This window comes from Marmota monax, unplaced genomic scaffold (genome assembly GCF_021218885.2).
Source record: "Marmota monax isolate L192 unplaced genomic scaffold, Marmota_monax_Labrador192_F-V1.1 WCK01_AAM20220418_F8-fsc00021, whole genome shotgun sequence".
NCBI lineage: Eukaryota > Metazoa > Chordata > Mammalia > Rodentia > Sciuridae > Marmota > Marmota monax.
In genome coordinates, this window is record NW_026695228.1 from 23,324,781 (window position 1) to 23,351,384 (window position 26,604).

Below are 26,604 nucleotides of genomic sequence, written 5' to 3' on the forward strand. Positions count from 1 at the left end.
ACTCCACAGCTGCCATGCTACTCAGCTGGGATGTTGGTGGGTTGAGGATGTTAGTGCATTTTTGACTTATGATGTTACAACTCTTCTGGTGGCTTTATCAGGACATAACCCCATCATAAGTCCACCAGCTTCCACATTCCTAATGGGGATTCCTGATACAGCGGCCAGGTCTCAAGACAACAGGTAGAAATCACATGACAATGCACTACAATTCAAAGGAAATATTTTGTAGCAAATTTAATAGTGCAAAAGCAAAGAGTTGGGCAGAATCGTTTGTCTTGATGTTTCAGTGGCACAAGACTACTTGGTTCTTCAACATGCTAAATACGATTTTTAAAATATTTTAATGGACACATAACATCCCTATATTTATTAGGTGCGTAGAATAATTTGGAAGATGCATGTTTTGTGAAATGAACCAGTCTGGGTAGTTATCATTTCCTTCTCCTCAAGCATTAATGACTTCTACATATTGAGAAACTTCAGACTCTTCTAGTTACTTTGAAATGTTGGAAGGTTTCTGTGGCTACCGTTCCCCTCCCCTGCTACAGACCACCAGAGCTGCTCCTCCTGCCTATCAGTGTGTGGGAGCTTAGCGTTTCCCCTGCCTCCATCTTCCCTCCCTCCATAACTTCCCTGTCTTCAGCGACCATGATTCCACTCTCTTTCAGGAGCTGTAGCTTCCACACAAGAATGACAGCGTGAGGGATTTGTCTTTCTGTCTGGGGCTTATTTCACTTATAATAATGAGCTCCATTTCTATCCACGTTGCTACAAATAACAAGATTTCATTGTTTCTTAGGCTGAATAAGATTCTGTTGTATTTTGTATCCATCCTACTACTAATGGACATTTTCTTTCCCTATTCATCCCCTGGCAGATTCCACATCTTGGGTGTTGTTAACAGTGCTGCAATAATCAGAGCTGTGCAGGGATCTCAGCATGGATTCATTTATTTTGCATCTATATTCAACATTGTTCACCATCTCTGTCCACATCCCTCTCCACTACCCACCTTCTGTAAATTAAGTTAAAATTACCTACACATTACCTCATTTGCTTCTCAAAATGTCCTTATGTATTGGGTACCATTATCATCACATTTACAGTTAAAGAAATGGAGTTTCCGGGTGCTTTACTATGTTCATGCAATCATAACAAATACAATTACTGGGCTGACATTTTTTAACTCAGCAAGTTGCTTTAAGCTCTGAGATCCAAAGAGCTACACATGGATCTTCTCTTAACAAGCATAATCACATCTTGGGATAGATACTTCCAAGGAAACTATCCTACAGAAGAAATTATAAGGAGAACCTTCTTTTTAAATTTATTTACATGTTCAGATCACACATATTTAATTGCATATATTTTGGTGAAGAATAATGCATCTCTCTCTCTCTCTCTCTCTCTCTCTCTCTCTCTCTCTCTGTCTATAAATACATGTGTAAATGTTTAATGACCAAATTGGGGTAATTATCATACCCATGCCCTTGAATGTTTACCATTACTACCGACAGGAAATCTCAAACTCCTGTTTTCTAACTACTTTGAAATTACGAAAAAATATCGGTAGCCCAAGGCCCACTTCTGTGCTGTGGAACACTAGAATTTAATTCTCCTGTGTTTTTGTAACCATCAATTAACCCACGTATGTCCTCCCTTCCTTGCTCACCTTCCCATCCCCGGGTAACCACTGTTGTGCTCTCAGCCTTTGAGCCACCCCTGTCCCTCTTGGTCTTTCCTCTTGCCACCCTAGTTCTTGTTAGCCCTAGATATCTGAAATGGGCACCTTCCTCAGGGCCTTTGCATAGTCTGTACCTCCTGCCAGACAACCTTCCCTGATGACTTGCTCTTTGTGGCACTTGCTCTTTCTCTCTTCAGATTTTGTTCAAATCTGATTTGTCACTTTCTTTGCTGGTCTCGCCAGAAGTTGATTTTTAAAAAAGCATCTTTATCCACTGTCTTGTTTCTTACCTTCTTTCCTCTTCTTTCAAGCATCTATCTTCCCTGTCATTTTAGATAATTTTGCAAGTTTGCTTTTAATTTTTATCCATCTTTAGATTGTAGGGACATTTTTTTTTCTGAATGGTTCACACATTTTCTAGATTATTTCTAGAACATAGTATATACTCAGCTTTTGTTCTTCAAATGCATTAGGAGTCTCTCACTATAATTGTAGAATACTGAACTTGAGGAAATGCTGAGAAATGGGAAGAATTTTCTAAAATAAAAAGTTTAGGGTGATGTCTTGAAAGGAGACCAGATAAAGATAAAATATAAAAATGATGTTTTACTACAACAACATATGAGAGCGAAATAGAAATTAAATAGTAATTCATCTCTCTCTCTCTCTCTCTCTCTCTCTCTCTCTCTCTCTCTCTCTCCCTCTCTCCCTCTCTCCCTCTCTCTCTTTCTCTTTTCCACTAATTGTCACAGCCACCACAAAAATCAAGGAATGACACACAGATTTCAGAATTCATTCTTCTGGGATTTTCAGAGGACCCTGAACTGCAGCCCCTCATCTTTGGGCTGTTCCTGTCCATGTACCTGGTCACTGTGAGGGGGAACCTGCTCATCATCCTAGCCACCATTTCAGACTCCCACCTGCACACACCCATGTACTTTTTCCTCTCCAACCTGTCCTTTGTGGACATCTGCTTCACCTCCACCACCATCCCCAAGATGCTGGTGAACATCCAGACAGAGCAAGGCCATTACCTACGCAGGTTGCATCACCCAGATGTACTTTTTCATACACTTTGCAGGGCTGGACATCTTTCTTTTTACTGTGATGGCCTATGACCGGTATGTGGCCATCTGTCACCCACTGCACTACACAGTCATCATGAACCATGGGCTCTGTGTGTTGCTGGTTCTGATGTGCTGGACCTTGAATTTCCCAAATTCCCTGTTACAAAGCTTAATGGGGTTGCGACTGTCCTTCTGCACAAATGTGGAAATCCCCCACTTCTTTTGTGAACTTAACCAGGTGGTCCACTGTGCTTGTTCTGACACTTTTCTCAATGACATAGTGATATATTTTTCATCTTTACTTCTGGCTTGCTGCACCTTCACTGGCATCATTTACTCTTACTCCAAGATCGTGTCCTCCATCCGTGCAATCTCTTCAGCTCAGGGCAAGTACAAAGCCTTCTCCACCTGTGTGTCTCACCTCTCTGTGGTCTCCTTATTTTATGGCACAAGCCTGGGTGTGTACCTCAGTTCTCCTGTTACCCCAAACTCATGCTCTACTGCAACAGCCTAGGTGATGTACACTGTGGTCACCCCCATGCTGAACCCCTTTATCTACAGTCTGAGGAACAAGGACATTAAGAGTGCTCTGAGAAGACACTTGGGAGGGCAACTATAGACAGTAATTTTCCTTCTTTGCCTGGTGAGTCCACTTAACATGATGTGCTCCAGTTCTATCCAAGTTGTGTTGAATTACAGGACTTCATTCTTTTTTTTTTTTTTTGACTGAATAAGAGTCGACCATATGCTTGTACTACATATATTTTTTCTGCTCTTCAGCCAATGGACACCTTGGTTGATTTCTCATATTGACTATTGCAAATAGGGCAGTCAACATATATATGCAGGTTGATCATAGTTTTTCTTACTCTAACTCTTTTTATTTTTTTAGTGGAATTTATACAACAAAGCAGAAATATTATAATGTGCTTTCTGTTTGTGTCTCAACTCATAGTTGTCTCCCTGTTTCACTGCGCAAGTCAAAGGGTTTCTTGGTTCTAGAACCTTGAAGTGCCTTGAAGTGCTGCAGCCTTGATGGGGTTCACCATCATCACCCCCTAAAGGAGCCTCCTCAGCCACAATCTGTGGAATAAAGAAATAAAGCTGGCCCAAAAATATTCTTTGGAAAGAAAGCCTCTAAGGGCTCCCAGGATGAAGAAGTGATTCAGATGGCAAAGCCCAAAGCTTCAAGCCAGAAAAGGTGATTCTCTGTCAGGTGATGGGAGGAGAGCCTATCTTTCCCTTTATATCCCGCAGTTTCCTCCTCTATGTTCATTAATATTCTGATTTCTCTGATTCTCATATGTTTCTTCCTCTGGCCACCCCCCTGCTTTCCTGCAGTTATTTCTTGTGTTGCATCAGAAAATATATGAAAATGCCTGTTTTGTTTAATATGATATTTTGTGCACCATTATTACATCCTGTGTATGACAAAGTGATTGGAGTTTGTAAGGCAGCCAGTTCTCATGGAGTGAATGGGAATGTGACAATGAGAAGGTCACCATGGAACTGAGCTAAGGAGCTACAAATATAGTTCCTGATTAGCCAAGATGGCCCTGGGAGGAGACCCAGCAGAGCAGCATCAGGAGGAATAAACTCCCATGATGGGCTGATGGGTGGGTGGATGGGTGGATGCATGGATACGTGGGGGAGGAGGAGTGAGTAGAGGGGAAGACATGTAAGAAAGCAAAAGTATCAGAAAGTTTCTTGCAGATGTGTGGTGAGTTAGTGGGGCTGCTCTGGGCACAATTCGGTCACCTCAGTGTACCTCTGAAAATCTTAATAATAAAGTGTTGGGAAAAGATCACCTGATTGTTTTGGGAAAGATATATTCTTTGTCTTGGTTGGGAGCAGATCCTGGAGAATGTATGTTTGGAAATGTCTCTGGATAATCAGGTACTATCACCCTCACACACTTAAGAGACAAATTTGACCAATGGACAGTGTTGACCACTGTGGGAATGAGGATGTCTAGAGCCCAACCTGGAGGTGAGGTGTGCACGTCTTCATGGGCTCTGTGTCTAAGCACTGCAAGCTTCTCACTGTTGGTGGGTAGATAAGGGATGGGTAGATCATTGCTGTCACAGAAGCAGAGTGTGGAATAGAGACCCCGATTTGCTGACAGGGAAGGGGGAAGGAGACAGAGGGAGGTTGGAAAATATTATTATATAAGCTTTTTATTCATGTATTTTAATTATACAGAATGGTGGGCTTCATTGTGCATTGGTATATACATTAAAATAGACTTTATCACTGCTGTATGTGTCATTTTTTCTTTTTTTTTGGGGGGGTGAGGTGGGGTTAATCTCTGTTTTGACAAATCTAATGGGTGTGCTTCATTTCTGACTCTAGTCTTCTTTCAAAATGCAAAGATCTCCCCAGACCATATTCCATAAGAATCTGTGCAGACCATGATGATGGTGTAATTTTAGGATGGCATTTTTTCATAAGATTTATCCCTGAAGACAGCAACCATACACACATATATCTCATTATTTTCTCTATTCACCAGAATGATATCCTCAGGTCATCCACACAGATATTCAGGGACTTCACCTGCTATGTTGGTCCTTACTTTCTCATGGTATTGTGTAATCTATGTGCACTATGAGAGAAAATATAGCAAAGAAGCTTAGGAAAAAAAAAGGATGGCAAGAAATAAAGCCAATTTAATACAGTGCTTTTGACGTTCATTGGCACATTTATAAATACACTGCAGTACATATTACACAATGGAATACCATGCAGCTCTCATTATTTAATTTACAACAACATGAGTGACATTGGAGCATGCCTCGCTAAGAGAAGTATGACAGGCACATTCTGTTAGGTGCCCATGAAATAAGAAAAACATTATCTTAAACAATTTGCCTTGGGAATAGATAGTTATGCAGCAATGGCTTACTGATACAGTGATTGATACAAACAGATCAGAGGTCATTCAGAATAATCTGTTGTTTCTTATTTTTGGCATCTGTTCTAATATTTGATGGCATTATTCCTAATGACCTGGATATTCACGTTCATTTCAGATCATTGTATTAAAAAACAGAATATGATTTATATTACCTTCTAAGCATTTGGGAGTGATTGAAATCATATTTTAAAAATTTCATTTTTTTTTATTATTGCATTACAATTGTAAATAAAAGAGAGGTTCTGTATACCATATCTGCGCATGCACATAGCAAAATTTGACAAATCTCAATCCCCAATACCTTCCTGTCCCTGCAGAGCAGAGTTTTTGTTTTCCCGCCTAGAAGTACCCTGTAGGTCCAAAGCAGAAGTCTCCATCACCAGAGCCATAACTGGGCCTCTTAGTCAATGTCTTGCATGAGTCATCCTTTGACCATGAGGTTTTAAGAGAATTTAGGAGATTAAAGAGGAATTGATGACAGTGATGCTCCTGTCACTCACTTACACACTAATGTGTGTGGCAAAGCGTGTAAAGGGGGAGATAGTTTGGTAATGACAATGGAGGGAGTCGTATTAGTTGGCAGCACTGGAGAGTTTTAAGCAGAAACATGAGATGAAATAATATAGAAAATTCACCAGGTCTTTCGGTCAAGTGGAACCCCATGGTGTGGACAGGGAGTGTCTATACTTCGGTGACTAGATGTGTGCATGGACCCAGCGTGACACAGCTGCAGCCATCTGGAGTCTTAGCCACTACAATTGCCCCAGAGTAACCCACAGTGGTGTTTCCTGCAGAGTTTCCAGCAAACTCTAGCAGATCAAGCCATCAACCTGGTGTGTGCAGCTGTACAGCTGGATCTGGCTCCAGGGACGCCCCTGAATTGATATAAGCTTAAGATAAACCAGGTACATTCTTGCTCAGATGAAGTCATTGTCCTAACCCATATATATGCTCCTCCTCTGACCCAAACTGCAGGGATCCACTTGGTGTCACTGTTGTCCAGGACCAGGCTTCTGTCAGTAAGTCCCCAGTAAACTCTGCACTCTGGGTCCATCTGGCTCACTTTCTTAAGTAGGTTGGGGCTGGTTCTCATGCACCAGGCCCAGTTGCTCCAGAACCATGACATCACCAAAAAGAAATCTTCCAGAGTAATTCAAGTATGGTTGAACATTTTAGTCCACAGGATTCTTGGTCATATCTGACTCTAAGTCAACTAAGACATTAAAATTGGTCTCTCAGTGTACATTATGTCCATTATAGTTCTAACTTGTATTAGATTCATAATTTTGGCCTTACTACACTATGCAGGGTAAACAGGACGTACTGAGGACCATGCTGGAGAGAAACAAGACCATCATGGGGAGAACAAACACCCGTGACAGCTGGGAAACATACTAGTATGTTAAGGTCTGTGTTACCAGAGAGAGTGGTTAAGGAGAGATGAGCAAGGAATCAGGAATGCAGGTGTCAAAAACTATACTTTGAGATTGTCTCCTGCTCTAAAGTTATACAAACGACCTCAGCTGCCTAATGTAGTTCATACCGCATTAGTGTGAATAATAATCACATTGGACAGTGGGAAACTCAAAATATTTCCAAAAATTGGTAAAAACTTTGAGAAAGTAGCAAAAATGACAATATGGAAAAATACCATTGAATATTAGAAACAGCAGAAATTTTAATAAAGGGAGTTTTTTAAATTATATAAAGTCATCAAAGTTAAAGAAACTTGACACTCAAAGAAAAATCTTGGAGGAACAAGTTGTACTTCCGTGACCTGACCATGGAACTGCAGTCACTATCTCTGAGGAGGACAGTCCTGCAGTCAGGGAGAGTCCTGGAAATCCACCATTACAGTTTTCCTCAGGGGTATCTTCTTGGAGTGCTCTTGATGTCCTTATTCCTCAGACTATAGATGTAGGGGTTCAGCATGGGGGTGACCACGCTGTACATCACCGAGGCTGTTGCACTTGAGTGTGAATTATGGTCAGAGCAGAATTAAGGTACACACTGAAGCTCATTAAGTAAAAAAAGAAGACTACAGAGAGGTGAGACACACAGGTGGAGAGGGCTTTGTACTTGCCCTGAGCTGAAGAGATTGAATTTATGGAGGAAACTATCGTAGAATAAGAGTAAAGGATGCAATCAAGGGACCCACCACCCAGCAGCACAGATGTAAAGTACATCACCATGTCATTAGGGAAAGTGTCGGAACAGGCAAGTTGGACCACCTGATTAAGTTCACAGAAAAAGTGGGGGATTTCCAAGTCTGTGCAGAAGGACAGTTGCAACACCATTAAGCTTTGTAACAGGGCATGCAGGACACTCAGGATCCAGCACACCACAACCATCAACATGTAGAGCTGGGGGTTCATGATGACTGTGTAGTGCAGGGGGTGTCAGATGGCCACAAAGTGGTCATAGGCCATAACAGCCAGGAGGAAGTTTCACAAACTGGCAAAGACTATGAAAAAGTGCATCTGCATGATGCAGCCTTCAAAGCTTATGGCCTCGCTCTGTGTCTGCATGTTCACCAGCATCTTTGGGACAGTGGTGGAGGTGATACAGATGTCAGAAAGACAGGTTGCTGAGGAAGAAGTATATGGGTGTGTGCAGGTGGGAGACTGAGGTGATGACTAGGAGGATAAGCAGGTTCCCACACAGGTACATGGAGAGAAAAAGTCCAAAGGGGAAGGGTTGCCATCCAGGTTGCTCTGAAAATCCTAGAAGATGGAATTCTGAAATGTGTGTACCATTCCCTTGTTCCACATGGTCCATCTGACGAGAGAGAGAGAGAGAGAGAGAGAGAGAGAGAGAGAGAGAGAGAGACAACAACAACAATAATCAGACATGCATGACTAACCTTTCAGAAATGGTCTCATTTATGTTACAGCCAAGAAACAATTTTTATGTTTCCTCTGTGAATCTTTTCCCCTTTAGGAAACACCCCAACATTTATGATTTCCCATTCTCAGCTTTTCCCAAGAGATCATGTATTCTACAATAACAAATTTCTTTATGCCTTTACAGAACCAAATTCAGTATAAACCCAGTTCCTGGGGCTGTCTAGACAATGTGCAAGCAATGCAGAAAAAAGACAAGCATCCCTAAAATCTTTTTTTTCTTGTTGTTGTTTCAACACCTTTATTTCTCTGCAGGAGGTGACATTCTCTTTCTGTTTTTCAAGTGCCATTTTTTCAGTCTTCCTTTGGTTTGAGGGGTATATTTTAGTTTGGTTTTGAATCCAGTGAAGACTATGATTGAAATAAAAATGAAAAATAATGTCATGCTTTTCAGATTCTGTTTATAAAATCTTGTACATTTAGAAGTTTTTGACTCTCTAGAGTTTCTATGGCATTCAGTATTTAGAATTGTAGTTTCTGGTGACATTTGAATATCATGCAGTATAACCTAAAATCTTATGATATAGAAAGATATAAGAAAAAATTTTAAATTGTATAATACTTTAGATGATAGAAGTTGCTCTGGGCTCTGGATAATGAATCCCCATTAAGAATACAAAAGATATTCCATGATTTTTTATTCCATAATTTGTATTATGGCCTAATAAACCTAGAACAAGTAAAAAAATATTGTAAATTGAAAATGCCTTGACTGCCTGTAACCTCATGAACATCCCAGCTGGGCAACACAGTAACTGTAGCCTCAGTGCAGTTCTGAGCCCCTGTAAGCCCTTGCAATGTTAAACTGGCAGGGCACATGCTGTCTGTTCTCAGCCTCATGAGGGTATCATACAGCCTAACACCAGCCTGGAAAAGAACCTAAGTTTGAAATTCAATGTGCAGTTTCTTCAGAATGCACATTGCTTTATACCATTGAAAAGTTGAGGAATAACAGGTAGAACCATCAAACCCGGGGAGAGTCTGTATACACTGCCCAGGTACCCCTCCTCTGAAACCTGCTCTCATCGCTAAAGGTACACACACCCACCCAACACACACAGCCCTGTACACGCAGCACGATGTGGTAACACAAGTGTCTTCTCACTCCCAGCCACACCATAAGAAAGAAATGGATTCCAGCTACTGATATCAGATTAACTTGCCTGAAAGGATGTAGAATTGGTCATCAGAGACTCAGGCTGTCAATTTTTCATCACAGGTTACATTGTATTTCCCTTTTTCTATGGCCTTTGTCTGCCCTGTGTTAAAAGAAACAATAAAAATATGATGAATGAACAGAGGGGGGTGATAAGTGGACCTGGAAGAGACAGAGCTAATAAACTCAGGAGGTCCCCAGGAGACTGGAAGTAAGGAACATTTTCCATTTGTCTGGTGGCATTCCAAGTCCCATTCTATCCCCTTGATGCTCAGCAGAAACAAGAGATCAAAACCACATTAGCCAAGAGAACAGAGTAAGGATAGCATCAGAGTGTTGAAAAGCACATACGTCAAACGTCTAAATAGAAGAAACCGTTACCTAGAGAGTAAATCAACAACTCACCAAAGGAAATACACCAAGAACCACAAATGCTCTTTGTCTTGTTTGTGAGACAGAATGGCCTTTCATGTGCTCACCCCCACTGATTTCCCCACTGGTCTTCACAGGACTGGATGGCAGGTGAGGAGGGCCTCCATCTTTCCTCAGATAGCTCTTTTCTTGGGTCTTAGTCTTTGTTTTTAATTGTTCTAAAGTTTACCACTGATGCTTCATGGTTGTTCATATTTGGGGTACAATGTGACATGTCAATATACATCCACACTGTGTAACCGTCAGGTCAAGGTCGTGTGTGTATACAGCACCTTGATTCCATGGTTTCTTCATGTGGGAACCATCACAAAGACTCTCCACCAGCTGCTTTGAAACCCACAAGTGTTGTCCACAACAGTTACCATGACATGGGAAGTTACTGCTCCAGGCTGTACCCATGGGCCCTCCTCTCTCTCCACCATGTCCTCCCAGCCTCTGGCAACCACTGTTCAGCTCTCTGCTTCTATGATGCCCTCTCTCTGACACACCAGATGGCTCGTCCTGGTCCTGGTTCTGGACTTAGTCCAACATGGAAGGCCCCCTCCTCATACTCTACAAAGTTATGCTCCTGCTGTGATGAGTACAACCTTTCACACACAGGACACTCTCCATATGGTACATCCCTGAGGACGTGATGCCACACACATTTATTTGGCTATACTCTGTGCCATTGTTATGCAAGGGACAAATGAGCAGGGACTTTCATCTGCTATTTTCACCTTTATGTTTTCACAATGATATGTGAATACATGTGCATTATTTTAAAAATTTTCCAGCATGGGAGAAGTTTTTTTTAGTGTTTTTGTTAGTGTATTATAGTTATACATCATAATAGGGTTCATTTTGAAGGAAGAAATTTTGGAATGAAAATAAATGCAAGGCAATAGGACCAGGTTGGATACTTTAGTGTCAAAATAAGTGTAACAAACAAAATTGAAAGAATTATTAAACAAAGTAAAAATATAAAATAGCAAAATTTAATTAAATTGGTACATCCTTAAGTATGTGTATCTGTAAATATATATAAAATATTCTAGAATAATATATTCCTGGAATTATTTGGTTGAATGAATGAGGAATTATGTTTCAGCATAAATGTAAATTTATTAAATGACAAGATTATATTTGAATGTAGTTGGAAAAGCCTGAAAAGTTAAATAAAAGCTGGTGTAAGTGTCTGTTTTAGTCAGCTTTTTAGTTTTGAGTATGTGACCAAAGGTACTGACAAGAAAAAATTTAAGGAAGGAATGTTTATTTAGGGACTCATGGTTTCATACGTGTTACCCTGAAGATGGACAGCTCCAATGTTTGGGACTTGATGTGAGGCAGAATGTCAGGCAAAGTAGTGTGATGGAGGAAAGCAGGCTAGGATGTGACGATCAGGAAGCAGAGAGCGCTCCACTCAACAAGGACAAAATATTAATCCCAAAGGCACGCCCCCAGGGACCCACCTCCTGCAGCCACACCCCACCTGCCTACAGTCACCAGTCAGTTAATCCCTATCAGGGGATTAATTCACTGATTGGCTTGAAGATCTCATAACACCAATCATTTCAGCTCTATACTTTCTTGCATTGTTCCACAAATGAAATTTTGGGTTATCAAAACCATAACACTGTGTATTTAGAGGAAAATTAAGATGGCCCTCTAGCTCGCATATCTTACCAAAAAATCAGAGGAGTTAAAGAATTTGGTGTAAATGTAACCAATACATTTCAGATGAACATCCAGGAAGAATATATATACAAAATCTATGGGTAGGAGATTTATCTTAAATAAGGCAAGAAACTTAGAAGTATGAAGGCAGATACATTTATCTGAATAAAATTTTAAAGTTTTTATGACCAAAATACCTGAAAATCAATTAAGAAATAATAATCTGCAATGCTTATTTGGAATGTTTACTGTAAATAATAGACTAGAACCAAAATAGACTGAAATGGTGATTGGACATATATTTACAGAAAACCAGTAATGCTGGAAGGAAACCACTGTAAATCTCAAGCACACCCATTTACTTGGCAAAAACATGAAGAGCTATCAGATTGATGGGGTTGGAAGTTTTAAACGGGTGGGAAAAGGGATGCTCTATTTTTTCTGGAAATGGGAAGAATTATGGTACCTGGGAAAAATATCTAAATGCAGCTTTCAATACCAAAAGTGCACGTGATCCCAACCCAGCTTTCTGAGTCAAGGGACCATTGACTTCCCAGGCCTCATTGCTGTGCTGTCCTCTGCCTGGTGGGATGTTAGCAAGTCATCCATCCTGGTGTCTCAGTCAAGGCCATCTCCAGCCATTTCCCAGTGTCCCCCAGAGTACCAAAATAAACCTAGTCCAGAACCACAGTTTTAAATAACCAACCCCACAATACCTTAGTAAAAATCATGGTAGATTGATTATATTATAGTGGTTTAATGAAGAACGATATCATAGACCATCAGAAGTGTAAATTTTAAGCCATACCATAAAATATTTTTCAGTCAGTTAAATAATTAGACTTTGTACTTACTTGATAGGACAGACTCTCTAGGGTGCTGTTGAATAAGAAGTAATGGGGGAAACAGGACAGAACCAGATGAGGTATTTGATAAATCCAAATTTTTCCATGTTCATACCTTCACACATATCTTGCTTCAGTTCATGTTAATTTCTGTCAATTTTTTTACTGTCATTCTTTTAAATTTTTTATTATTTTTTAATTGAAACAATTATGTGTATTTGTGGAGCACAATGTGAAATTTTTTTTCACTTTCTTTTTTTTATTGGTTGTTCAAAACATTATAAAGCTATTGACATATCATATTTCATACATTAGATTCAAGTTGGTTATGAACTCCCAATTTTACCCCAAATACAGATTGCAGAATCACATCGGTTACACATCCACATTTTTACATAATGCCCTATTAGTAACTGTTGTATTCTGCTACCTTTCCTATCCTCTACCATCCCCCCTCCCTCCCCTCCCATCTTCTCTCTCTACCCCATCCACTGTAATTCATATCTCTCCTTGTTTATTTTCCCATTCCCCTCACAACCTATTATATGTAATTTTGTATAACAATGAGGGTCTACCTCCATTACCATGCAATTTCCCTTTTCTCTCCCTTTCCATCCCACCTCATGTATCTGTTTAATGTTAATCTTTTCTTCCTGCTCTTCCTCCCTGCTCAGTTCTTAGTTGCTCTCATTATATCAAAGAAGACATTTGGTATTTGTTTTTTAGGGATTGGCTAGCTTCACTAAGCATAATCTGCTCTAGTGCCATCCATTTCCCTGCAAATTCTATGATTTTGTCATTTTTTAGTGCTGCGTAATACTCCATGGTGTATAAATGCCACATTTTTTTTATCCATTCATCTATTGAAGGGCATCTGGGTTGGTTCCACAGTCTAGCAATTGTGAATTGTGCTGCTATGAACATCGATGTAGCAGTATCCCTGTAGTACGCTCTTTTAAGGTCTTCAGGGAATAGTCCAAGAAGGGCAATAGCTGGGTCAAATGGTGGTTCCATTCCCAGCTTTCCCAGGAATCTCCATACTGCTTTCCAGATTGGCCGCACCAGTTTGCAGTCCCACCAGCAATGTACAAGAGTACCCTTTTCCCCACATCCTCTCCAGCACTTGTTGTTGTTTGACTTCATAATGGCTGCCAATCTTACTGGAGTGAGATGGTATCTTAGGGTGGTTTTGATTTGCATTTCTCTGACTGCTAGAGATGGTGAGCATTTTTTCATGTACTTGTTGATTGATTGTATGTCCTCCTCTGAGAAGTGTCTGTTCAGGTCTTTGGCCCATTTGTTGATTGGGTTATTTGTTTTCTTATTGTTTAATTTTTTGAGTTCTTTGTATACTCTGGATATTAGGGCTCTATCTGAAGTGTGAGGAGTAAAAATTTGTTCCCATGATGTAGGCTCCCTATTTACCTCTTTTATTGTTTCTCTTGCTGAGAGAAAACTTTTCAGTTTCAGTAAGTCCCATTTGTTGATTTTTGTTATCAACTTTTGTGCTATGGGTGTCCTATTAAGGAATTTGGAGCCCGACCCTACAATATGTAGCTCGGAGCCAACTTTTTCTTCTATCAGACGCAGAGTCTCTGATTTGATATCTAGCTCCTTGATCCACTTTGAGTTAACTTTTGTGCATGGCGAGAGGAGGGGATTCAGTTTCATTTTGTTGCATATGGATTTCCAGTTTTCCCAGCACCATTTGTTGAAGATGCTATCCTCCCTCCATTGCATGCTTTTAGCTCCTTTATCAAATATTAGATAGTTGTAGCTTTGTGGATTAGTCTCTGTGTCCTCTATTCTGTACCATTGGTCCACCCTCCTGTTTTGGTACCAGTACCATGCTGTTTTTGTTACTATTGCTCTGTAATATAGTTTTAAGTCTGGTATCGCTATACCGCCTGATTCGCACTTCCTGCTTAGAATTGCTTTTGCTATTCTGGGTCTTTTATTTTTCCATATGAATTTCATGATTGCTTTATCCATTTCTACAAGAAATGCCGTTGGGATTTTGATTGGCATTGCATTAAACCTATAGAGAACTTTTGGTAATATCGCCATTTTGATGATGTTAGTTCTGCCTATCCATGAACAGGGTATATTTTTCCATCTTCTAAGATCTTCTTCTACTTCTCTTTTTAGGGTTTTGTAGTTTTCGTTATATAAATCTTTCACCTCTTTTGTTAGGTTGATTCCCAAGTATTTTATTTTTTTTGAGGATATTGTGAATGGAGTGTTTTTCCTCATTTCCGTTTCAGAAGTTTTGTCGCTGATATACAGAAATGCCTTTGATTTATGCGTGTTGATTTTATATCCTGCCACTTTGCTGAATTCATTTATTAGTTCTAGTAGTTTTTTTGTAGACCCTTTTGGGTCTTCTAGGTATAGAATCATGTCATCAGCAAATAGTGATAATTTAAGTTCTTCCTTTCCTATTTTTATGCCTTTAATTTCTTTCATCTGTCTAATTGCTCTGGCCAGTGTTTCGAGAACTATATTGAATAGAAGTGGTGATAGAGGGCATCCCTGTCTTGTTCCAGATTTTAGGGGGAATGCCTTCAATTTTTCTCCATTGAGAATGATGCTAGCCTGGGGCTTAGCATAGATAGCTTTTACAATGTCGAGGTAAGTTCCTGTTATCCCTAGTTTTTCTAATGTTTTGAACATAAAGGGATGCTGTACTTTGTCGAACGCTTTTTCTGCGTCTATTGAGATGATCATATGGTTCTTATTTTTAAGTCTATTGATGTGGTGAATAACATTTATTGATTTCCGTATATTGAACCATCCTTGCATCCCAGGGATGAATCCTACTTGATCATGGTGCACAATTTTTTTGATGTGCCTTTGTATCCGATTCGCCAGAATTTTATTGAGGATTTTTGCATCTAGGTTCATCAGAGATATTGGTCTGTAGTTTTCTTTCTTTGAGGTGTCTTTGTCTGGTTTCGGAATCAGGGTGATGTTGGCCTCATAGAATGAATTTGGCAGAGCTCCTTCTTTTTCTATTTCCTGAAATAACTTGAAAAGTATTGGTATTAATTCTTCCTTAAAGGTTTTGTAATACTCCACTGTATACCCATCCGGTCCTGGGCTTTTCTTGGTTGGAAGTCTTTTGATTGCTTCTTCTATTTCATCTATTGTTATTGGTCTGTTTAAGTTGTGAGTATCCTCCTGACTCAGTTTGGGCAAATCATATGACTTAAGGAATTTATCAATGTCTTCACTATCTTCTATTTTATTGGAATATAGGTTTTCAAAATAATTTCTAATTGTCTTCTGTATTTCTGTAGCGTCTGTTGTGATATTGCCTTTTTCATCCCATATGTTAGTAATTTGAGTTCTCTCTCTTCTTCTCTTCGTTAGCATGGCTAAGGGTCTGTCGATCTTATTTATTTTTTCAAAGAACCAACTTTTAGTTTTGTTAATTTTTTCAATGGTTTCTTTTGTTTCAATTTTGTTGATTTCTGCTCTGATTTTAATTATTTCTTGCCTTCTGCTACATTTGCTGTTGTTTTGCTCTTCCTTTTCTAGGGCTTTGACATGAAGTGTGAGCTCATTTATTTGTTGGTTTTTCCTTTTTTTGAGGAATGACCTGCAAGCAATGAATTTCCCTCTTAAAACTGCTTTCATAGTGTCCCATAGATTCCGATATGTTGTGTCTGTATTTTCATTTATCTCTAAGAATTTTTTGATTTCCTCCTTTATGTCTTCTGTAACCCATTGATCATTCAGTAACATATTGTTCATTTTCCATGTGATGTAGGATTTTTCCTTCCTTCTTTTATCATTGATTTCCAGTTTCATTCCATTATGATCAGATAAAATGCATGGTATTATCTCCACCCCTGTATATTTACTGAGGGTTGCCCTATGGCATAATATATGGTCTATTTTTGAGGAGGATCCATGTGCTGCTGAGAAAATGTATATCCACTTGATGATGGTTGATATATTCTATATATGTCAGTTAAGTCTAGGTTGTTGATTGTGATATTGAGTTCTATAGTTTCTTTATTCAGCTTTTGTTTGGAGGATCTGTCCAATTGTGAGAGAGGTGTGTTGAAGTCACCCATAATTATTGTGTTGTGGTCTATTTGATTCTTGAACTTGAGGAGAATTTGTTTTATGAACGTCGCAGCACCATTATTTGGTGCATAAATATTGATAATTGTTATGTCTTGTTGGTGAATGGTTCCTTTTAACAGTATATAATGTCCTTCCTTATCCCTTTTGATTAATTTAGTCTTGAAGTCAATTTTATTCGATATGAGGATGGCCACCCCTGCTTGCTTACGAGGACCGTGTGCGTGGTATATTTTTTCCCAACCTTTCACCTTCAGCCTGTGTATGTCTTTTCCAATCAGATGTGTCTCCTGGAGGCAGCATATTGTTGGATTTGTTTTTTTAATCCATGTTTCCAGCCTATGTCGCTTTATTGGAGAGTTTAAGCCATTAACGTTTAGAGTTACTATTGATATATGGTTTGCACTTCCAGCCATGTTTGATTATTTATCTTCTTCTTTTTTTTTTTAATTTAGTTTGTTTCTCCATGGTTAGCTTTCCCCCCGCCCTCTGTCTTTATAGAGGCACTTCCCACTGATGGTTTTGGTTATTGTTTTTCATTTCTTCCTCGTGTAGTGTTTTGCTCAAGATGCTTTGCAATGCTGGTTTTCTGGCTGCAAATTCTTTTAGCTTTTGTTTATCATGAAAGGTTTTTATTTCGTTATCGTACCTGAAGCTTAATTTTGCTGGATACAGAATTCTTGGTTGGCATCCATTGTCTTTCAGTGTTTGAAATACGTTGTTCCAGGATCTTCTCGCTTTCAGCGTCTGTGATGAAAAATCCATTGTTAACCTTATTGGTTTACCCCTGAATGTAATCTGCCTCCTTTCTCTTGTAGCTTTTAGTATTTTCTCTTTGTTCTGTATATTGGATATCTTCATAACAATGTGTCTTGGCGTTGGTCTACTGTGATTTTGTGTGCTCGGTGTCCTGTATGCATCTACAATTTGTATATACATTTCCTTTTTTATTTCTGGAAAGTTTTCTGTAATTATTTCATTCAGCAGGCTACTCATTCCCTTGGTTTGAATCTCTGTACCTTCTTCTATCCCGATGACTCGTAGGTTTGGTTTTTTTATGTTATCCCATATCTCTTGGATGTTTTTCTCGTGGTTTTTAACCAGCCTTTCTGAGTTGGCTAGGCTCTTTTCAAGATGATATATTTTGTCTTCATTATCTGATGTTCTGGCTTCTACTTGCTCCACTCTGTTGGTAATACTCTCAATTGAGTTTTTAATTTGGTTTATCGTTTCTTTCATTTCTAGAATTATTGTTTGGTTTTTTTTTTTATAATCTCTATCTCCTGATAAAGATGCTTAACTTCTTCTTTTATCTGTTTATGTAATTCATTTTCAAAGTGTTCTTTCACTGTTTGGATTTGCTGTCTCGTATCTTCTTTAAGGTTCCATTCCATCTGTCTAAGGTATTCCTTGAGTTCTTTATATGACCATTCTTCTGCTGACTCTAGGTCCTCCTGAATATTTAGGCTGTCCTTCATTGTTTGTACTCCTTTCCTTCCTTGCTTTTTTATGCTGCTCATGTTACTTCTTGTTCTGTTTGACTGCTGAGTTACTGTTTACTCTTATAGATTTATTTGATGCTTGAGAGGAAAGATATTAGAAGGGAAGGGAAGAAGTCACTAAAGAGAATGCGAGTAGGCAGGTAGAATTCAAGGAAGGGGGAATAAGAAAATTGAAAAGAAATGAAAAGACCAAAGAAACAAAAATAACAAAGATTAGATAATAAATAAAGAAAGAAAAGACGAGAAAAAAAATTTTAACAAAAATAATAATGATAATAAAAAAATGAAAATTAAAATTAAAAAAAATAATAATAAAATTAAAAAAATTAAAAAAAATTAGAAACATTGAAAAAAGTTAAAGAACAACAACAAATAAAAATTGAAAATGAAAGAAAAAGAAGAAAAAAAAAAGAAAAAGAAAAAGAAAAAAATGATAATAATAATAATAATAAATGCAGTCGTAGAGTTCTATTAACTTCTCCTCCAGTAGGTGGAGCTGTGCCCACTGGGCCAAGCTTCTCCTCTCAATAGGTGGGAACCATTCACTGTGCAGCAGCTCTTTCTCCTAGACTGGGCGGGTCTCCAATCCTGAGTGTCTAGGGCCTTGTCTTGTGTTTCCTCAAGCCAGGCCGTGCTCACCTGTGGCGCTCACCACAATACTGGCTACACGCCAGGTCTGCTGCTCCTGGGAGCCCTGTTTTCCTGAACACCTGGGCTCACTCTCCCTGTTTGCCTCCCTCAGACCCTAAGTTTGTAGAGCTTGGGGCTGAGATCCCCCAGCGAATTTGCTTGCCCTCCTGTAGCCACGCCCCCGGTAGCTGGTGCAAGAGACCTCAGTTGTCAGCACTGGTGGGAGCGGTAGCCGGGAGTTCCGCGCCGCGAGGTCCCGCGCCACTCCTGATTCCCTCGGTCTGGTTATTGCGTTCACAGGAGAGCTGGGAGTGGCCCTTAAGGTTTCCCCACTGTGTGGAGAGAGATGACTAGGGGATTACACACCTGTCGTGCTGGTTTCAATGCAGTTATCTCCTCCGCCCGTGACGCCATTTCTCTGTCATGGTGGTTTCCCATGCAACTGGTGACCGTTCGTTCCCTTTGCCGGGTGACCAATGCAACGGGTGGGTCCTGACTGTCTCTCCCAATCCCCGTTTCAGTCCTGTGGCCACTGCCTATGAAGGCTCGGTTGGCTTTTACCTCTGTAAGTTCCTAGGGGCCGACCAATTATTTTAGTGGGATCCTTAGTGCTGAGTCACACGAAGCAGGTGAACCGAAGCTTAATTGCCTCCGATTCGGGCTCTGTGTATGTGTTCTGAGGGGCCCAGCCTGTACACCCCAGATCCACGTCAGCTCAGCATTGCCTAGTGATCCTGAGCAAACAGCATTTAGACAGTTTATGGCTCCCTATGCCCGCGCAGTTGAAGATGTCGGAGACTTGATCTCTCTGCGCCTGCCACCATGTTAGATCTCCTCAATGATATTCATGTTGCCCTTACAGCTTCCTGGCATAAGCAAGTTCTTGGGATTATACAAACTGCTGCTTCTGTTTCCAGTCCAGATTTCTAGAAATGAAACCCTGCCACCGTCGCCTCCGTCTCTGGGCCGCGCTGACGGGCGCTGTGCTCATCTGTTATCGTAGCAGAGCCACCCTGGCCTCCACGCTCTTCAGCCCGGTGCCCGGCCCCTGGAAAAAGCAGCTGCCGCCGTGGCTCTCCATCCCCCTCTTCCGGAGCACGGGTCCCCTGGCAGGGGGTGCAGAACGACCCCAGAGCAGGCTCTGCCCGAAGGTGCAGCGGCGAACAGGCCACCGAGGCGCTCAAGGCTGCAGTCCAGCCTTCGGAGGACAGGGCTCGGCACGCAGCCCAGCTCCAACCTCTAGGTGCGGCTGCCGGACAATGTATACAGAGCCATCAAGACAGTGAGCAGAAAGCAAATGGTGGCTCCCACAGAGTGGATTTTCGGCACAGAAACCACAGCCCCGCCAACAATCCCAATCCACAAACTCTCCCTATATAAAAAATATTCAAAAAAAAAGAACAAAAAAAGGCGGGGCGCACTGAGCTTTCTTTGCCTCGGGTACTTACAATCCACTGCTGATTACACACTCAGCTTCTCTGCCCGGAGCGAAGCGAAAGAGGAAGCAGATGGGAGCAAAGTGCCCGCGGCTCTGAGCAGCCAAGCATCCGGGAGCCAAGCGTCTCTTTTTCGATCTCTTTGTTCTTCCTGCTGCTTGGCAAAGTGGTCCACTACAGATTAACGGTGAAAGGAGCTCTAACAGACTGTGCGAAATCTCTATTAAAGCCGCTGTTCTGAGCATCACGCTCAGTACTTCAGCAACCCCGTACGCAGCGGCCATCTTCTGCCACAATGTGAAATTTTGATGCATATACATGATACAAAATCTCAATCTAGTTAATTAACAATTTCATTACTTCACCAATGCATCATTTCATGTGATGAGAAAATGAAACATCTATTTTATTATTATCATACACACATACTAATTGTCTAAATTAATGGGATTCACTGTGATATTTCCACCCATGCAAACATTGTCCACTGATCAAGTCCATCCATTCCTCTACCTGCTCCCACCCTTCCCAGGTGCCTAGCAATCCCTCTTCTACTTGCCAGTCATCTTCCTTTTTCTTGTTTCCACCTATGAAAGGGCAGATGCATTACCTGTGAAAGACCGAACAAGGCTCGTCGATGGAGAAAATGCTCGTTTATTGAGGAAAAGCTCTGCATATTTATAGAGCCGGGGGTGGTTTGACAGTTATGACAGTTTAATGGTTGAAGGGTTTGACAGTTGGCATGGGATGCTTTCTGATTGGTGGGTAAGGATCATGTGAGCCATCAGGGCTAGTCTGATTGGTGGGTAAGGATCATGTGACTCAGCAGGGCTAGTCTGATTGGTGGGTAAGGATCATGTGTGTCAGCAAGGTAGTCTGATTGGTGGGTAAGGATCATGTGTGCCAGCAAGGTAGTCTGATTGGTGGGTAAGGATCGTGTGAGCCAGCAGGGCTCACCATTGGACAGCTCTTCTTGAGGGATGGGGAAGTTAGTCTTTGGAGCTGGGGCGACTCCCAACAAAGATGAGCTCATCAGCCTGAGACTCAGAAAACACTTTCCGTCAAAGCAATGATGGAGTGCCAGGAGGCAGGACCTCTGGAAGGCAGGTGGGTCCATGGAGGAGCAATGAAAACTAGGTTCCCTGGGTTATAAATGTGTCTCCTGGGAACAGAGAATCAGCAGGAAGAATATTCTGTCTTTCTAGGCCAGTGTCCCTTGGTGGAATAAGAGGGAAATGAGCTAATGACCAGATATAAGGAGCTGTGGCTCTCTGCTCTGATGTGGTCCCTCAGTGCACAGCTCTGTGCTGGACAGGTTGTGGAGGTGTCTTTGAGGTCTTCAGTCTGCCCAGGAGCCCAGCACTTGACTCCTTCCTGGTGTGTTTTCTGGGGACAGAGCTTCAGTCACCATCAAGCCCACCCAGGCAGGACTTTGAACTTTCACAGAGAGACCTTCCTCTCAGAGCTGGTCTCCAGGTGGGTCTGAGAGCTCAGTGGACACTGCAGGAGAGCAGCAGAGAGAACCAAACCCAAGACTCTTTAGCTGAGGTCAGGGGAGAGCCAGGCTGAGCTAACCCACAGCAGGGCTGCTGTGGCTGCTTGCTGTCCTGATGGATGTTTTATTCACAGGCTGCATTGATTCATAACACTTCCAGAGAACTGAATGTTGCACTAACACAGGGTTCTCTGCTGACCATTAAGTGGTGCTTATAGTGGCTGAAGAGAAGATGGGAGGGAGGTGTCCAGAGCTTCCAGAGAAAGAACAGAGATCCAAGAATGTTTGCAATGAAGGGGGTAGAGGAATAGGCTTCAACTGTGGAGGGTCAAGAAGTTAGATTAGGGATTTTAAAAAATGTGTTTGCTTCCAATGAGAAATATTTGATTATGTTTGTGTATTGTTGGCAAGGATCCATATTAAGGATCTTGCAAGTATTATCTTGCAACAGAAGTTCATGGACACACTTCTGATAGTATTGTCTCTCTCTTTGATATTCACATGGAAAAGCATCATGTCACACCTGAATACAGATATGCCTAAGAGCCTTACTTTGCAATATCTTTGAGGCTGCACATTTGTGTGGGTTGGTAGACAGTTACTCTGTATTGCAAACTGTCTCCCTGGAGATGCAGGTGAATTTTTCCAATTTTCTTATGCATTCTTATAAAGTATTGGAGTTCCCCCACCCCAAACTCCCTGTTTGCCTTTTAGTTTATTTGTTTCAGGTGTGTATAGAGATATTGTGGGGAATGTGTGAAAATTTATGAACTTTGTGTAGTCCAATATATCAATTGGATTATGTTCCCACTTTATTTCTGAAAGAGCCCAGCAATTGGTATTCTTTACTAGTGAGTTCTTGCTTCACAGTTCTTGGGCATCTTTGGTGCTTGTGGATCATGTTTTATGTGTATTTCCAACTTGTTTTCAAATGTCTGTTGTTGCTTATTGTGACCCTTAGCTTTTTGTGATTAGGTACATTTCTCAGAGAGGTGTTGGCTTCAGCCCTCCCTGGGAAGGCATTCCAGCTTCCTTCCCATTTGATTAAAGCTCTTCCTATCTATATTGTGTATATTAGGATACACTTACCTTTTTATAAAACCAATTCAGATTTTCAACAATGATACCACTGTGCATTGTAGAGGATTTCATTCATATTTTAATATTTATGACATTTTGACAGTTTATTCCTGAGTTAGGAACCTGGGTGGGTATTATTAAATCATTAATATTTCATAACTTTTCTTTTAGTTTTTCATTCAATTTTGTTTCAATCAGTGTGAGCTTTTTGCTTCTACTGAAAAATGTATGAGTCTAATTAATATGCACATCGAATATATACAAATAAAAATGATAAAATCAACAAATTAAATAGTGAAAGTAGAATGTGTGTTCAGTAGAGGGGAGGAAGTGTGCAGGAGAGTCAGGAGGAGGTTGTTGGTGGGCACCAACACACACTTACATAAGAGCCATAAATCCTCATGTTCACAGGATAATGACTGCAGCTCATCTCATTCTCTATATTTATAGCCATAATTATATATAGGAAAATATAAAATTACTTCAAAACAGTTGACAATCTTTTGATTACATATTCTTATAAAGAATTAGAAGAGAGAAATTAGAAGTTTCCCAACATTGAAAATTGATAAATATTGAAGGAGAAGGAAATGCTGATTACTCTGATTTGAATATTGCATTTTGAATACATATACTGATTTCTCACACTGTATCCTGTTAACATGTACAGGTATTGTGTATCAATTTGGGCTAAAGTTGTAGTTCAATTGTAGAGAACTTGCATAGCATACACAAGGCCTTGGGCTTGAGACCTGGCCCTGCAAAAGAAAACAAAAACCAAAACATAATGAATAAATTGATGTCTGGGTATTAAATAAACTTTTAAGACAGAAATAAAACCCATAATCTCATGCCTTAAAGACAAAAGCATATACTTGTACTAATTCAATCTATGCTGCCATTCTCTGTTCTATAAAATCTCAGGCTATTTTAAAGCTTTTCTTTCTATATTGTGCATACACACATGCTTTTACACTTTTATGCAAACACATGAGTACAATCCTATGCACATCATAAATGTTCTCTGCATTGGCACAGTATTCTTTTCTAGTCCATCCCCCATTACCTTCTCACTCCATAATTCCTGTCGACTTCCTGTAGACAACTAACTCCGTTAGTTTAAGTATTTCATAGGATGCACAGTATTTTATAATGGTATCGTGCTACAAGTACTTTCTATGTCTTTCATGTTTGTTCTCATTAATTCAATATTATATCAATGTTGCAAGAATAGGTTGCTATTGTTAAGAACAAACAAGTGCTTCTCAGCCAGTGTTGAGTTGATCTATGTTCTATGACCATCACCCTGGCTATCTGAGTCCCAGTGCCCTGCCTTGAGGTTGGCACACATGCACATACATCACACTGTCACCCCTGTGGCCTCTGACCTTCACACCACACTGTTAGACTCCTAATGTACTCAATGCAAGCTGGCCAGAACAAATTATCTTTCTCCTAATGTAGAAATGGCAGCCAGAACGTTCATTTTGTAAGCCTCCCCTGGACAAATAAACACAGGGCAAATATTGTTACATTTTGCTAGATTACACCCTGCATTTAAAGAAACACACATATGGAGAAAGATGTCAATAGACAGGAAAGTAGTGGGATGAAATGGACACGGGGTGGGAGGGGAGAGGTAATCAGCTCAGGGTCCCTGAGAGACCAACAGGAGGAAACCGCTCCCTTGGTTCTAGCAGCATTCCAGCCCAGTCTGTCTCCTGGGCACCCAGAAAAATAAGAAAGGAGCAGAAATAAACACATCCAAAGTAAAAAATAGAGATCTCTTTATGGTTTCAAAGTGATATAGAAATGATCCAAAGATAAAATGACAAAGGGGAATAAATTAACAATTCAGAAAAGAGTCCATAAAAGTACAACAGAATCTTGTCATGGTTTATGAAAGAGGACCTCTTGTTTTTCCTGTGCCTCTTCCAGGTCTTCTTGACCAGTTGGTTTAGACCTGGTGGCTGAGGAGTCCTCTTCCTCACTTCTCTCATGTGGCATCTTTTCTTTGTTATTCTTCAGGTTTGGATGTTAATTTTTTTTAACTAAGCCCACAGGTGTACTCTGGCTCTGGTTCTGGCCTTCAGCCAACCAACAGAGGTCTCCCCAGCTGTTCTCCACAAACCCATCCACATGTCATGACCCTCCTGTCCTTTGTCCCCTTCCCATGGCTGGGGCATTGTGTTATAACACATTTATCTCTCTGTTGTCAGTCTATGACCTGATAAAACCAAATACAGATGAGCAGAGACTTCATCTGCTCTATTCACCTTTGTATTTTCCCAAAGGTAAAGAAGTCTATCTGCAATTACTAGAGAAAAATATAAGAAAGTAGTAAGTTAGGAAATCCAAAATTGCAAGGAGAATGCAACCACGGTCCATAGAATTGCTTCCAAGCAACTGGGTTCAACAAATTGAACAGAGGTCTGGGAGATCCAGAGGCAGACAGACTGGTCAGGATGTCCTCATGATGCTTCCAGTGGCCTCCCCATGGAGGTGAATGTTTGTCCTCTGCTTTCTCTCTCCATGATTAAAAGCTTCCAGGATTCTCAAGTATATCTCTGAGCCTGGTCCTGGTTTTGGGACCAGGGATCCCCCTTTCCTTTATGTCCCAGTGAGGAGGTTGGGATTCTTTTCATTAGTGAAAGACCTTAGCTGTGTCCCTCAGGATTCAGGCATGAATTTCTAGAACCTCAAGGACTTTGGGGTGTCAGTCTACATTTGGGTCATGGTAGGGCATGGTTTACCCAACTTGGGCATCTTCTTTCCCACAAGCAGGAGATGAACTAGGCAAACCCAGTATGTTGTCCCCCTGGGAGCAAAGAGTGGAGCTGTGGAGCCCTGAGAGAGGAGTCTTCCAAGAGACCTGTTTAGGTGAGTTCAGGCAGACCTGGTGAGCACCAGCTCTGGGAGGCAAAAGGGGCATAAGGGTTGGAAATTGTCAACAGGCGACATTCTCAGTGCCTTGAATGAGAGGGATATTAGGTTGAGCTCCTTTAGCAAATCAACATTTACATTTTATCTTTAATACTTTCCTCTGATTTGACAGAAATATTTGTCCCTCCTCCTCTTCATATTTACTATTTTTTGTGCATGTATTTTATCCATACCTCCCCACTATACACTCTTGCTAATATTTCCTTTTAGTGTCAGTCCCAGTCTTTATGGAATCTTTTCTCAGCAAATTGTCTATGATTCTTATCCCTTGTTCTGTGATTACATAATTCTGCACATAGTCAAAGGCCATCAGTAATTTTGCTTGGCTCTCTGATTACTTTTATAAACTGGCCATTTTCCCCTAAAGGGTGACCATTCAGGCCTACACCCTGTGACAGCCACTTGTCCTTAGAGCCTGCTATTAATAGACTGCAGCCTCTGCCGGAGGCGCTGCATCTCTTAAGTCTCCTCAGCAATGCATTGAGGTGGGTCCTGTGTTCACCCCCATCAAACGTGGAAGCTGGGGCTCAGTAAGTTGAGGGGAGTACTCGAGGCCACCGGGTAAGGGACAGGGAGTGAATTTCTCATGGTGCTCTGACTCAGCATCGTGTTCATTTGTGTGTCTTCTCACTGTGTTTTTTATGTTTTATAATACTCTTATTTGAGGGATGATTTACAACAAATTTCATAAGTCTTAGTGTGAACCTTGATGAGTTTTATGTGTGTCTACACTGGCTACTACCCCATCAAAAAGTAAATACTT

At 40.7% G+C, this 26,604-nt stretch overlaps 2 pseudogenes; one reads left to right on the forward strand and one right to left on the reverse strand.

The window, feature by feature from the left end:
• The first annotated feature begins 2,544 nt into the window (after positions 1-2,544).
• Positions 2,545-3,373, forward strand: LOC124088001 (olfactory receptor 7A10-like; annotated as a pseudogene).
• Positions 3,374-7,534: 4,161 nt separating this feature from the next.
• LOC124087672 (olfactory receptor 7A5-like) lies at positions 7,535-8,449 on the reverse strand (annotated as a pseudogene).
• Between the last annotated feature and the right edge of the window lie 18,155 nt (positions 8,450-26,604).